The sequence below is a fragment of the Pinus tabuliformis genome, chromosome 1_2, assembly GCF_031772625.1.
Source record: "Pinus tabuliformis cultivar Carrire ecotype Pingquan chromosome 1_2, CPIR1, whole genome shotgun sequence".
NCBI classification, from domain to species: Eukaryota; Viridiplantae; Streptophyta; class Pinopsida; order Pinales; family Pinaceae; genus Pinus; species Pinus tabuliformis.
In genome coordinates, this window is record NC_142298.1 from 273,673,989 (window position 1) to 273,687,884 (window position 13,896).

Genomic DNA, 13,896 nt, shown 5'->3' on the forward strand with positions numbered 1-13,896 from the left:
CTCGAAAATGGCAGGGAGCGCAAATTTTTTTTCGAGAGCGCACTCCCGAGCCGCTCCGAAGCCGCTCCCGCCCGGAGCGTGATTCAGGAGCGGGTTCGAGGGGGGGGGGGCGCTCCCCCGCAACTATGCTTGGGCTTATCCCTTCAGCCCATATACTACTTGTTGTACAACTTAGCCTGTTCTCTTTTCATCTACAACAACCTTCTAACCAACTTGACCAACATTTCACAGGGTTTAGGGCACTCGACCTTCCACAAATAACCCTTGGCTAGCCAACTCCTTTGTTTCTGAGGCCCTCGCCCTTTCTTGCTTGCCCTGCGGTCCTGCTTCTAGGGCTGAGGCAACCCTCCTTGCCTTCAGCTGCCCTACACAAAACATACCATCAACTAAACTCAACCTTCAAATAGACTTCTTATTACAACTGCGGTTAGGGTCTTCTAGGCCTATAGGCCTTGGCCTCAACCTCCTTTAAGAATGCTCAACCCTTCCCGCGACCTCCTTTCCACATACCTTTACCTCCAAACAAACCTCGTAACTAGCCTTTACTTGGTCACAGAACTCAGCCTCAAGTTGTCCCTTGCTGCAACCTCTCCTGGCAATCTTAAGATTGTCCCACGTCTTCTTCTATTGCTCTTGTGACTGTCCTTCTAGGCTGTGGCTGCTCTAGGCTTGATCTTTTTGACAAATGAAGTCCCATCTCACTTGTGTCTTGTCTCTCCTTTGGCCTATATTTATATCTCTCTAATAGGTGATTTAGGAGCCCTCTTTACCCTTCAAGAGACTCAACATCAAGTTAGAATATAATATTAGTTTCCTTGGGTTCCAAGTCCACTGCTTTGGGTCCCATTACCCATCACCTGTGGGTGGCACCCATAGGATAAATATTTCTCCTAGATTGTCTTCAGCCGGCAACCAACGACTCCTTGCAGCCCCCAGATAGCTCGATGTGCCACCATCTCCACCAAGGTGACCAATACAACCAATCTTCCAATCTGGTCCAAAACTAGACCCAACACCTAGTAAGAACACAACAAACACGTACCTTTTGCTCACTGTTTTAGGGTTTGCTTCTCTACTGCGATAGTTGACCTGGTTAGGGCATGACCACAATCATTACCAACCCTCTTTTACTACCCAGAATTCCGCTCTACAACTGTGGGTTCCTTCCTTTGAGGAGTTGCTCTTATACGCTGGGGTGTCGGGCTGTTTCTATCCCTCCAAACCGACTTTCGTCCCTCACTTAGGGCTGTGGCCACCTCATATCTATGCACAGTCATGTGACTACTCTTATAGAGGTTTGCCCACACAAAAATGTCACAAAAATAGACCCAGAAAACTCCTCCTCACACGACACTGTTGCTAAACAAATTCGGCTCCCAAACAGTCATGAAGATGCCCCTACAAGCCTTCTTCTCCTTCCCTAGTCCTACCTTTTTTATCTGCAACCTAAAGAGAGAGTACTCTCTTCTTATGTGAGCTCCTTTCTCACTTTGTGTTGCACTCTTAGATGTCTCTTATGACTCCAAACTCACCTTCTATTTATACACACTAGAAGGGCTGCAATGAATTGCACAAAGAGGGCTTGCCAACCTGTCATGTGTCTTATCCAACTCAAGCCTACATGAACCTCATGCCACAAGCCCACACAATATCTTCAAAAATTCATATCTCCACATAGACAGCTCGAAATTTGATAATTTTCCTTCCATTGGATTCATCTCAATGTCCTCTATCAAGTCCATCCATCACATGTCCAGTAGGCCTCATGGATTCACACCCACATGCTTGGGTGCAAAGCCCACATCTTGAGTTCTAAGCCCACAATACCCTATTGTGGTTCTCCAACCTCCAAACCCTAAACCCTAGGGCTTGGAGTACCTCCGAAGCTATGAAAAATCAACACCTAAGGGGTTTGATTTGCCTAATTACGCCTAATAATGCCCCAAATAATAAAATAATGTGCAAAATTAACATAACTTGGTGACAAACCCACCGAGATAGCTCCACAATACAACAATAAGCCTCTCAAGAGGGCAAAATTAATGATACAATAGGTCAAAGGGCCGTTGAAGAGGCCTAATGGAGTCCAATGTGTGCCAAGATGAATGAATGAATCCCAAACATAGTGATAAAGGGGGTGACCCCTTGATATCCAAGCAAATGACTTGTGGTGCCCCTAAGTGGCTATGGGGGGCACAAAACATCCTCATGGGTCTCCAAATGGATCGAACAAGCTTGTATCCCATCTGTAAGGGTTGGAAGAGTGATGCAAGCCCTCCCATTGTCTCTCATGGCAAGACACATCCTCAATCTGGGCTACCAAGTGTGTGGTGCAAGAGTGTAGCTCGCTGGGCAAGGTGGTCTAGGTGCATCATCATCGTCAAATAGGTGGAACACGAGCAAGCAATGAGTGGAACTGAAGGATCCAATGAAGTGACAATTTGCTTTCTGCTATGGTGGAGGCCCATGGTTCCAAACGCTCACCCTACAAATGCATGTATGAACCTGTGGAGGGCTCGGACCTCGTATAGGGAGACCAAACTTGAGATGAAGACCCATCTGTGAATGGGGTTATAATGAGTGAACGAGCACGATGTATATGGTGTCTGGAAGCGGTTTATGGCAAGACACATCCTCATTTAGGCCCCAGTTCAACTACCAAGTGTGTGGTGCAAGAGTATCGCTGGCTGGGCAAGGTGGTCCAGGTGCATCATCATCGTCAAATAGGTGGAACATGAGCGAGCAATGAGTGGAACTGAAGGATCCCATGAAGAGGAATGTTCTTTGCTATGGTGGAGGCCCATGGCTCTCAACGATCATCCTACAAATGCTAGTATGACTCTCTGGAGGGCTTAGACCACATATAGGGAGACCAAACCCAAGATGAAGACCCATCTGCAATCTTGTATAAGATCCAATGCGTCCCCTCACCTTCCAGTACAACCAAACATTAGTGCAATTGAGTAAATGAGCTTACAAATCATGGAACCAAGTGGACACTTCATAGTGGCATGCCCTTCCATAATGGGCTTTAGAACATACAAGTGTCTCCAAGTTCAAGAAGAAGGTTAACCAAGGACCCTATTAGGTGGTTTCAACCTCTAAGGGGGTGACATGTCCATGTTACATCCATCAAATGGCGGGTAACACGTGTTTTAATGATGGAACGAAGTGGGGCATCAGGGAAGGGCTCCAAGCCACATGCCACAGTACAAGGGTAGCTATAATAAGGGAAGCCCACACTTGGGTGTATGAATATAGGAGGGAGCAATCGTGGTACATGAGTTACCCCGACCTTTTTTTTCCACCCTTCTTCATATGCTTTTTTCCTTTTTTTTTTCTTTTTTCTTTTATAACTGTTTGGGGTTCCAGGGGATGAGAGCATGATATGTAAGATATAACAATGAATGCCCCCTTAAGGTGGGGTAGTTCATCACCCACTAGGGGTTGGGACAATCATGGGTTCGTTAGTGATGTAAGGGGCCGATATGAGGGGCTCTAAGAACCAGGATGATGGCCATAATGATAGGGGTAGAGCTCATGTTTGGATTTTGCTCACTTGCTAAATTTGTATGTCTCGACCATCTTTTGCATTTTATGGTACATTTCCTGTTGAGAGTGGCCAAATTACGGTTTTTTCCTTTCTTTTTAGTTGCATCAACCTTTGGAGCATTGTTCCAAGCCTGACCCAAGGTGTGGACAAAGGGAGGGGGGAGGCTAATTCCTTGTGGACCCAGTGGACAAATGTGGACCCGGAAGCGAAATATGGTGAATGGGGTTTATAATGAGTAGAGGGGCGTGATGTATATGGTGTCGGGAAGAGGGACCACACAACTAAAATTGGGGTTTCCCATGTAGTAAGGAGATCCCACGGGACTAGGATACAAGGTTAACCATCAAATTGGACAAAGGAGACAAGAGTACAAACCAAGCCCACTCTTTCTGCCGAATCCCCCCACTAATCCATGCCCAAAAGTGTCCATGATAAGCTCTTCATCACCATAGTACGATATATGTTTCCTTTAGAAACATAAATTGCTCCTCCTATATTTGGAGATCATTGACAAAACTGATTCCAAGTGTAAGGTCTTGCCAGAAATGATCCTCATTTTCCAAAACCTACGAAATAATTTATAGCATCCTAATGAATACATCGGGGGGTTAACTCTTAGGTTTCTATCTATGTTAAATGAGAGGGAGATGATTGAGCCCTTGTTACCTTCTGTATTGGCTAATTTGGAGGATCGCCATCCCTACATTAGGCGAAATGCTATTTTGGCAGTGATGGAAATCTACAAGCTGCCGTAGGGAGAACAATTGCTTATCGATGCACTTGAGATGATAGAAAAGGCCCTATTGATAGAGCAAGATTTATCTATTAAAAGAAATGCGTTCTTGATGATATTCAATTACTCTTAGGAGCATGCGATCAATTACCTATTGGGAACCTTGTCACTGTTGATTTGGGGTAGCATTGGATGTGCTCTAGGCCTCAAGTTTTGCAAGGAGGTTTGGGCACATGTATTCCAAATAACACAGAAAGCGTTTTGGGAAATTCCACCCAGAATTTTTTTTATTAAAATAATTAATATTTTAGTGGGCTCGTAAGTCTAAATTTAGGAAATTAAAAATATTAATGGGTATTAATCTAATTGTGAGTGAACTTCTAGAAGAAGACGAGTATCAAGCTAAAATGATCTTAGCCATTGATTAGCTTTTAATCTCAGTCGTTGAATGTCAATGAGAATATTATTTAAGGAAGCTTGAGGGTTATTTGGAAGACACACCGAGAGATCAAGAAATCGAATTTCTGAAGTGAGAAGTTCTTAGGAGGAAATTCTGATCGAGTAGATTTCTTGCAGTTGAGGGGCAAAGATAGCATCCAGAGAGAGATTTTCTCAGCGGGAGAATCATCAACATAGAGGCAAAGTGATTTAGCAATGCTCACGCAGAGGTTGACGCAGGGCCACGTAGAGGCAACACAGAGGGTGAGAGAGTCCGAAATTTTGCTGCAGAGCAGTTTCAAAAGTCGGGAGCCGAGGTGTGAGACTAGGAGGTTGAGAGTAGTGACTCTAGGCAGCAAATCGATCAGCTGGTTGGGTGACACAATAACTAGAGGGGTTGACGCAGGGACTGCATGAGGACTGCGCAGAGGCAACACAGACCATGCCAGAGGCACCTCATCTAGTGACTAGATCAGCCGAGATTTTTCTTAGTGATTGTGTGAGGTAATCTCACAAATCTTTCTCCCAATATTTCTCTCTGTAAGTGAATAACTCCTGAGGTATTCAAATGTATTCAAAATTTGCTACTGCTTAATAATAATAGATCCTCAGATCTGCTGCATTGGTTTCCCCGCATTGGGTTTTTCCAGGGACATTTGTCCAAAAATAACGGTGTTATTGTGTTGTATTTTCTTTCTTGCTCAATCTCTTGTTTTCGCATATAAATTAATTAAGTGAAGCCTGTAGTGTATGTATTTCAATATTTGCCATGGGAAACTGCAAATAACTTGTTCATGTAAATCGAACAAGTAGGAGAAATATCACCCGTTGCTGTAGTAGGGATTCCATTTAGGAATTTTCACATGGTATCAAAGATGCAGGTGAATAAGTAGAGCAGTGCCAGAGAACCCAACGCTGAGCAGAAGAGGGAGATCAAAAAGCTGCAGGAGGCAGCGGTTCGAAATCATAGAGGGTTTGCGCAGTTCTAGCCGGGGGGCTGAAATTTCGAGGCAATATCTTTCCTAGTGAGTCGACGGAGAGAAGGGCTTCCAGATCGAGTTTTTGCTAGGGCAGAGGGAGCAGCGCTGAAGCCTCAGCATGAGGAGAAACTGGTGGGAAGCAGATTTTTCTGCAGGCAGTTTGCTTGGCTGAAAATCGTTAGAAGTGAGAGGAGAAGCACGACTGAGGGAATTTCTTCCTTAGAGAATTCCTAGCCAAGGAATTTGAATTCTCAAGAGCTGAACAACAACAAGGGGCAACAGTTTTACTAGCTCCAGTAGGGAGTGCATAAGCTAGCCCAGCAGTAGCACAAAGGAGAGAGGAGATTATCGACATTTATGGCAGAAATGGCAACCAATGGCTTGAGGGATTAGGACAGGTTGGATGGGGTATCCAACTACGTCATCTGGAAGGCAAGAATGTCGGTCCTTCTAGATGAGCATGCCCTCAAGGCATACGTTGACAACATGGTGGCTGTCCCTGCAGATGCAGATCCGTTGAAGAAATACAAGACTGAGATGGCGAAGACGAAAAGAATGATCCTCGACGGAGTGAAGGATCATGTGGTTTGTCACATCACTAGTAGAGGGACTACGAAGTAGATGTGGGATGCTTTGTCTAGTTGAAAACATGTTGGCTGTCCTTGCAGATGCAGATCCGTTGAAGAAATACAAGATTGAGATGGCGAAGACGAAAAGAATGATCCTCGACGGAGTGAAGGATCATGTGGTTTGTCACATCACTAGCAGAGGGACTACGAAGTACATGTGGGACGCTTTGCCTACGTTATATCAGGGATCTTCCGAGTAGCAGAAGATGTACCTTGAGCAGAAACTGAGATCTACTCAGATGCAGAAAGGGGAGTGTTTGGATCCATTCCTCACGAAGCTTCAGGAGATCCGTGATGAATTGTCTGTTGTGGGGCATACACCTCAAGATTCAGATTTGGTTAGACTGACCCTCAATTCTGTCTTAGATGAGTGGCAAGTCTTTGTCCAGAGTATCCTGGGCAGAGCAGCTTTGCAAAATTGGGATGAGATGTGGGCAACTCTAAAACAAGAGGAGCTGAGGAGAGACTTCGTCAAGGTGAAACTTGTTGGACGCAACAGCAGTGGGTCGAGGCCCAAGGAGGAGGAGGATAATGTAACCCTTGCATTGAAGGGACAACAGGAGTAGCAGAGACGTAAGAAGGATGTCTCGAAGATCAAGTGTTTCAGGTGTGGTGAGTTGGGTTACTACGCTACTCAGTGTTCTCTTAAGAAGAAGGACAAGGATGAGAAGCGCGATCCGAAGGCTGCGCCTGCGAACATCGAAGAGGAGTTCGCCATGACAGGCGAGATACCTCTAGGAGGGAGGTGGGCTGATTTGGAGCTGTAGTTCGAAAGAGCTACAAATGGGCAGGATCCTTGAGGAGCCCACCTCTCGGATCAATTCCTTGCTACAAGAGCCCAGATCAGAAGTAGCAAGATGGACGATCAGGATGGACTAGTGTCGGATGGTGCCGAGGAGTGTCGAAGAGACAGTTGCAATGGCTAGGAGCGCGAGTGTCAAAGAGACAGTTGCAGTGGCTAGGAGCGCCAGAGACTGAACAACACAGAGCAGAGTTGGCAGTAGTGCAGATGGCACATAGCAGAGGTCAGCAACAATGCAATAGATTTAGAGAGTCAGCGCAGAGACTAGCAACAGTCAGGTTCCAACATTCACATGGTATCATCCTGAATATAGTTAGTTTAGTAATTTTGGATGTTTTTCCGTTGCTAATGGAGTAGCAGCAACAATTTGCAGTCTAGTGGCAGTTGGCAGTGCTAGCAACAACACAGATGCAACACTTGAGAGGGAGTTGTAGTACGGATGCAATGTTGACAGTGGCAGTGTCAACAGTAGTACAGTTGCAGCAGCAACGCAATAGTTGGTTGGTGGAGAGCATGTCAGACATCAATAGCACAGAGGACAATGCTTCAAAGTCAGAGCAGTATGCAGCAACATATATTGCTAGAGCACATTCCTCGCTAAGAGGGAGTGTTGATTTGGGGTAGCATCAGATGTGCTCTAGGCCTCCAATTTTGTAGGGAGGCTTGGACACATGTTTTCCAAAGAACCTATAAAGTGTTTTGGGAAATTCCACCTAGTGAGTGTCGAAGAGACAGTTGCAGTGGCTAGGAGCGCTAGAGACTGAACAACGCAGAGCAGAGTTGGCAGTAGTGCAGATGGCACATAGCAGAGGTCAACGACAATGCAGTAGATTCAGAGAGTCAGTGCAGAGACTAGCAACAGTCAGGTTCCAACATTCACATGGTATCATACTGAATATAGTTAGTTCAGTAATTTTGGATGTTTTTCCATTGCTGATGGAGTAGCAGCAACAATTTGCAGTCTAGTGGCAGTTGGCAGTGCTAGCAACAACACAGATGCAACACTTGAGAGGGAGTTGTAGTACAGATGTAGTGTTGACAGTGGCAGTGTCAGCAGTAGTACAGTTGCAGCAGTGATGCAATAGTTGGTGGACAACATGTCAGACATCAATAGCATAGAGGACGATGCTTCAAAGTCAGAGCAGTATGCAACAACATATATTGCTAGAGCACATTCCTCGCTAAGAGGGAGTGTTGATTTGGGGTAGCATCAGATGTGCTCTAGGCCTCCAATTTTGTAGGGAGGCTTGGAAACATGTTTTTCAAAGAACCTATAAAGCATTTTGGGAAATTCCACCTAGAAACAATTTTATTAAAATAATTAATATTCTTTAATGGGCCCCTAAGTCTAAACTTAGGAAATTAAAATTATTAATGGGTATTAATATAATTGTGGGTGTAACTTCTAGAAGAAGACGAGGATCAAGCTAAAATGATCTTAGCCATTGATTAGATTTTAATCTGGGACGTTGAATGTCAACGAGAAGATTATTTAAGGAAGCTTGAGGGTCATTTGGAAGACACACCGAGAGGTCAAGGGATCCAATTTTTGAAGTGAGAATTTCCCAAGAGGAAATTTTGATCGAGTAGATTTCTTGCAGTTGGGGGGCAGAGATAGTATCTGGAGAGAGAGAGAGATTTTCTCAGTCGGAGAATCGTCAATAGAGAGAGGCAAAGAGTGATCCAACAAATCTCACGTAGAGGCTGACGCAGTGCCACATAGAGGGTGAGAGAGAGTCCAAAATTTTGCAGCAAAGTTACTTTCAGAAGCCAGGAGCTAGGGTGTGAGATTAGGAGGCTGAGAGCAGTGAATCCAGGCAACAAATCGATAAGCTGGCTAGGTGATGCAGTGCCTAGAGGGGCTGACGCAGGGATTGCGTGAGGACTGCGCAGAGGCAGCGTAGGGCCTGCTAGAGGCTCCTCATCTAGTGACAAATCTTTTGGTCAATATTTCTCTCTATGTAACTGAATAACCCTTGAGGTATTCAGAGATGTATTCAAAATTTACTACTGCTTAATAATAATAAACCCTCAGATCTGCTGCACCGGTATTCCCGCATTGGTCTTTTTCGTGGACATTTGTCCAAAAATAACGGTGTTATTGTGTTGTATTTTCTTTCTTGCTCAGTCTTTTGTTTTCGCATATAAATTAATTAAGTGAAGGCTGCAGTGTATGTATTTCAATATTTGTTGTAGTAAACTGCAAATAACTTGTTCATGTAAATCTAACGAGTAGGATAAATATCATCAGTTGTTGCAGTAGGGATTCCATTTAGGAATTTTCACAGTCACTATGTCAAACTGGGGAGATTTACTTCAAATGGTTGTTTTGGAGCTAATCTGGAAGGTTTGTCGATCTAACCCGACGAAGAAGGGGAAATACATCAAGATCATTATTTCATTGCTGAATTCATCATCAACTATGGTCATGTATGAGTGTGCATCAATTTTGGTGAATCTATTGTTGGCCTCAACTGCAATTTAGGTGGCAGCGAATACCGATTGCCAATTCTTGTTATCCTAGAGAGACAACAATGTGAAGCTTATTGTGTTGGATCGGTTGTAAGAGCTCAACGTGTCGCATAGGGATGTTATGGTGGATATGATCATGGATGTGCTCCTGGCACTGTTTAGTCCAAATCTGGAAATATGGAGGAAGACACTTGATATAAAATTATAATTATCACTCCTAGGAATATTGATGAGGTTGTCACGATGCTGAAGAAAGAGGTTGTGTAGACTCTGAGTTTGGAATTTGGAGAACAATGGAGAGTACAGGCAAATGTTGGTGCAGGTGATACACTTGTGCACCATTAAGTTCTTGGAAGTTGCAAGCATTGCAGTTCATCAGCTAATGGATTTTTTGAGGGATATCGATCTTATGTCTACTATGGATGTTGTTTTCTTCCTGTACAAGATCATGAAGACTAACCATAAACAGAGGGATTCCGTAATTGCAAGGGTTTTGGATACTTTCTATCATATCCGATGTTCTTCTGTCTATTCATGTGCACTTTGTATCATGGGAGAGTACTGTATTTCTTTGTCCGAAGAAGAAAATGGTATCTCGACCATTAATCAATGCTTTGGGGAATTGTCATTTTACACAATGGCTGTGGATGCCAAGGGTTTGGTGACCAATAAATATTAACTAGCAAACACCATTATCGTCTCTTCAAGGCGATCTGCTCTTCTTGCCAATGGAACTTATGCTACACAGAGCGCTGCCTCAGAAATTTCCATTATGACTACAATATGATTCCAGGATCTGTTGATGCTACCAAAAATTTGAGATTAATCCTTTTAGCAAGAGATTTCTTTCTTGGTGGTTTCATTGCCTGTACTTTGACTAAGTTGATTCTTTGTTTGGAAGGTGTGCAATCTTCTGGAGTTTTAGTGAATAAGGCAGTTGTTGAAGCACTGCTGATAATGGTCTCTACGTTGCACCTTGGTCAATCTTCCAATCATTCACATCTAATTGATAATGACTATATGATCAGATTAGTCTTTGCATACACATTCTAACCTGCCTTGATGATTCCTCCAAGAAAGTATGGTTGTAGTCTTGTTGTGAGAGCTTTATGAATATGCTTGCTGAGAAGCACTTCTGAGAAACAAAAGAGAGCAAAGTGAAAGCTCAAGTCTTGCACGCACAACCCTAGCAACATGAATCTCCAAGCACAACCCTTTTGAGTTTAAAAATGACTCAAATTGGTGAAGTCTTAGAGTTATTGAACACTCTACTACTCTCTACTGTTGACGACACAATCACAATTAGCAGGGCCTCTTTAACTGATATTCAAACCTGTTTACAAAATGCATGTGAGAAGACTGAGTTTTTGTAGCTCGAATCTCATCTCCAACGAGATGAACTACAACAAAGAGTCGTCATTCTGAATTGGTTCTTCTTTGAGTTAGAGAGACTTCCATTAGTAGCCAACACTTAATTAGATCAATGAAGCCATTTTAGGAGCAAATTTACACGAAGATGCAAAGGTTTAACCTACACTTCCCAATCTCATCACTAAACCTTGGGAAGATGTTATTAACAATAAGCATAAAACTAGTCTTGGATATGAAAAAGAAGTGTCCTTTCATATATTACAGACTACTCTAACCCATCCAGTTTCATGGTGTTGTATTTCATTAAGACAACCCATCTTCTCTTGCTCCTCTTCCATAACCACTTCAGATTGTCAAACACCAACATTGTGATCGAGTTGGCCACAAAAAAGATCAATGTTTTGATCTTCACCCTTCCGAGTATTGTAGAAAACATACTCATCATTCAAACAGATGTTTCAGACACAAGACTCCTGCAAGAGCAAAGATTCACCTTTGATGGATTGCTTCTTGGCAATGGTCTTCAACAACCAAGAAGATATATCGGTCATACCTTAGAGTTCATTCTCGGGTATTGACACCATAATTTTAAAAAATGGAGCCAAGTATTGAACTAGTCGCCTATCTAACTGTGTTTCGAGTTGGAACTGGATCAAACCAGATTCAATAAACTGGAATTGAAAAAAAATACTTAAAATAATTATCTTTTAATGAAAAAAGTTTTTTTTTTGAAGATTCCAAACCATTAGAGATAAAATATGGATTTTTTTCTCATCTATATACCATGTAAGGGTGCATATATCAAAATGGCACTTAGTGCAATACATATCAATGATATCATCAAGAAAATACATAAGCAATGGGGCTCTAAATGGCCTTTAGAGTCCAAAAACAATGCTAAAACTCAAGCTACTAGGCCACTAGCCTACTACAAATCATTGATCAACATGATCACTCATCAAACTCATCACCACTACTAGACATGGGATCATCGGTAGGAGCTACATAAACATCATTTTGCTTAGAGTCTGAGGACTCCTCAAACTCCTCTCCAACCTCAATAGTGGTACTAGGCCTAACAGAACTAGAAGGACGAGTTTGATGAGTTGCACAAATACTGCTTCATTCACTAATACTATATGCCATGCTTGGTCTTGATGGTTTGCTTCCCTCAACTACTGGTTCAACTACTAGATCTGCTTTGGGATCAACACCCCCCAACTCCATGGCATTCATATCAAAATCAACATCAAACTCAATTGGTTGAGTCTCCTGCACCCATTTTGAAGTTGGATCAATATCATCCAACACAATGGGCTCTGTATTAGGTCTTTTGTTCAACAATTGGTTGTGCCTTAGTCGAAGGTTGTACTGCATGAAGACAAGATCATCTAATCGTTTTTGTTCCAAACAATTTCTATTCTTCGTGTGAATCCATTCAAAAACAGACCAATTGTACTCACACCTAGAAACATTGCAAGTTTTGCTGAAAACTCTAATGTCATGTCCCTTCTCAAACACATTTGTAACACGCTGTTGCTACACAATTTTGCACAATTTTGGCTAAGGAAGAGAACCCATAATTTTCGACTTAGGGACTTAGGAGGCAATTCGACTTAATTTGGTTGCTAGTAGAATGTGGGGGCCACTCACATGGGAATTCGAATTGAGCCATTCGAATAGCTTGGAGGGAAAGTCAAATAGGTGGATGGAGGGGCCCACATAAGGCAAGGGAGGCCGAAGGAGTTATAAAGAGGGAGCAACTCTCATTTTGGGATTCATTCATACATCTTTCAAACAAAATCACTTGATTGTTCACAATGTTGTTTAGTTGAGTCAACTCGCTGTTTAGCCACGAATCTCTCAAGCGAGAGATTCAACCTCTACTTCGGGGAACCATCCGTGCCCGCCTTAGAGAGGCAATTCTATAAGGATTTCAAGAGTTCCAGGGTAGTGACATAGCACCACCAACTAGCGTAGAGCAGGGAGTGCATATTTCTGGGCAGCCAGAGAATACACAGAGGGAGATAGAAGCCAACAGAGATCAAATTGTTTGCCAGAGAGTTAGAGAACTGAGATAGCAACAATAGACCAACATTCTTGCTGAGTTTTACATCCAATAGAGCCAGCATTCCAACAGTTCGAATTGCTGGGCTAGGGGACACTGCAGAGGCCACTCAACAATTTTTTGTGGAGCTTAGGAGCAAGTGTCTTAGGCCAAGAGATCACCGGGGAAGTCAGGGATTGGATAGCAAGGGTCAGCCCAAGGCTTTGGGGGCATTGCTGGGAGGATTTATAGGCAGTTTCCAACAGGCCAAGTTTTGCAGTTGTAGCAGAGGTTGGGCTCCAAGGGGGTCGAATTTTAGGAGCTAAACTAGCCAAAATATTTTCTGGGTTTTTCTCGGTTTTTGACAAAGATCCCAAATATAAAGTTTTATAATTTTCTGAGCACCGGAGGTGGGGTTTTAAGCCATATCTGTGCAGTAGACAATGTAGAATTGATAGGGATTGAATAGTGTCTTTGGGGGTCGATTTTGGGAAGTCCAAATAGGGCCAAACCATTTCTGGGTTTTTATGGGTTTTGGCCAGGGAGTTTGTGGCTGAAGTTTCATCATTTTCTGACAACCGAAGGAGGAGTTTATTGCAGTCCCTTTCCAGATAGCTGTGAAGTTTTCTGGGCAGCGCAGAGCATTAGAGGAGCAGTCATTTCCAGCGTTTGAGATCATTGTATTATCACCTGGGTTTTGTTATGCTTGCCATTGAGGCAAGCTTAGGTGCATTCCTCCATACTATTGTACTTGCTCCATTGATTAATAAAATGGTTCAACTGGTTCTTAATTCCAGAGTTTTTATGAGCATTTGCTATTTGTTTAAAATTTTTGTGCCAAACGACTCCCACCAATGTGCTACAAAGGTAA

The 13,896-nt window shown here is 43.1% G+C and overlaps 1 protein-coding gene and 1 pseudogene across 4 annotated transcripts in view; both read left to right on the forward strand.

Annotated features, from left to right (window-relative positions):
* The window catches only part of LOC149205398 (RING/U-box protein), a 221,736-nt gene that overhangs the window by 62,900 nt on the left and 144,940 nt on the right, over positions 1-13,896 (forward strand). The gene's annotated exons all lie outside the window — the stretch shown is intronic.
* LOC149205399 (coatomer subunit beta-1 pseudogene) lies at positions 3,966-10,746 on the forward strand (annotated as a pseudogene).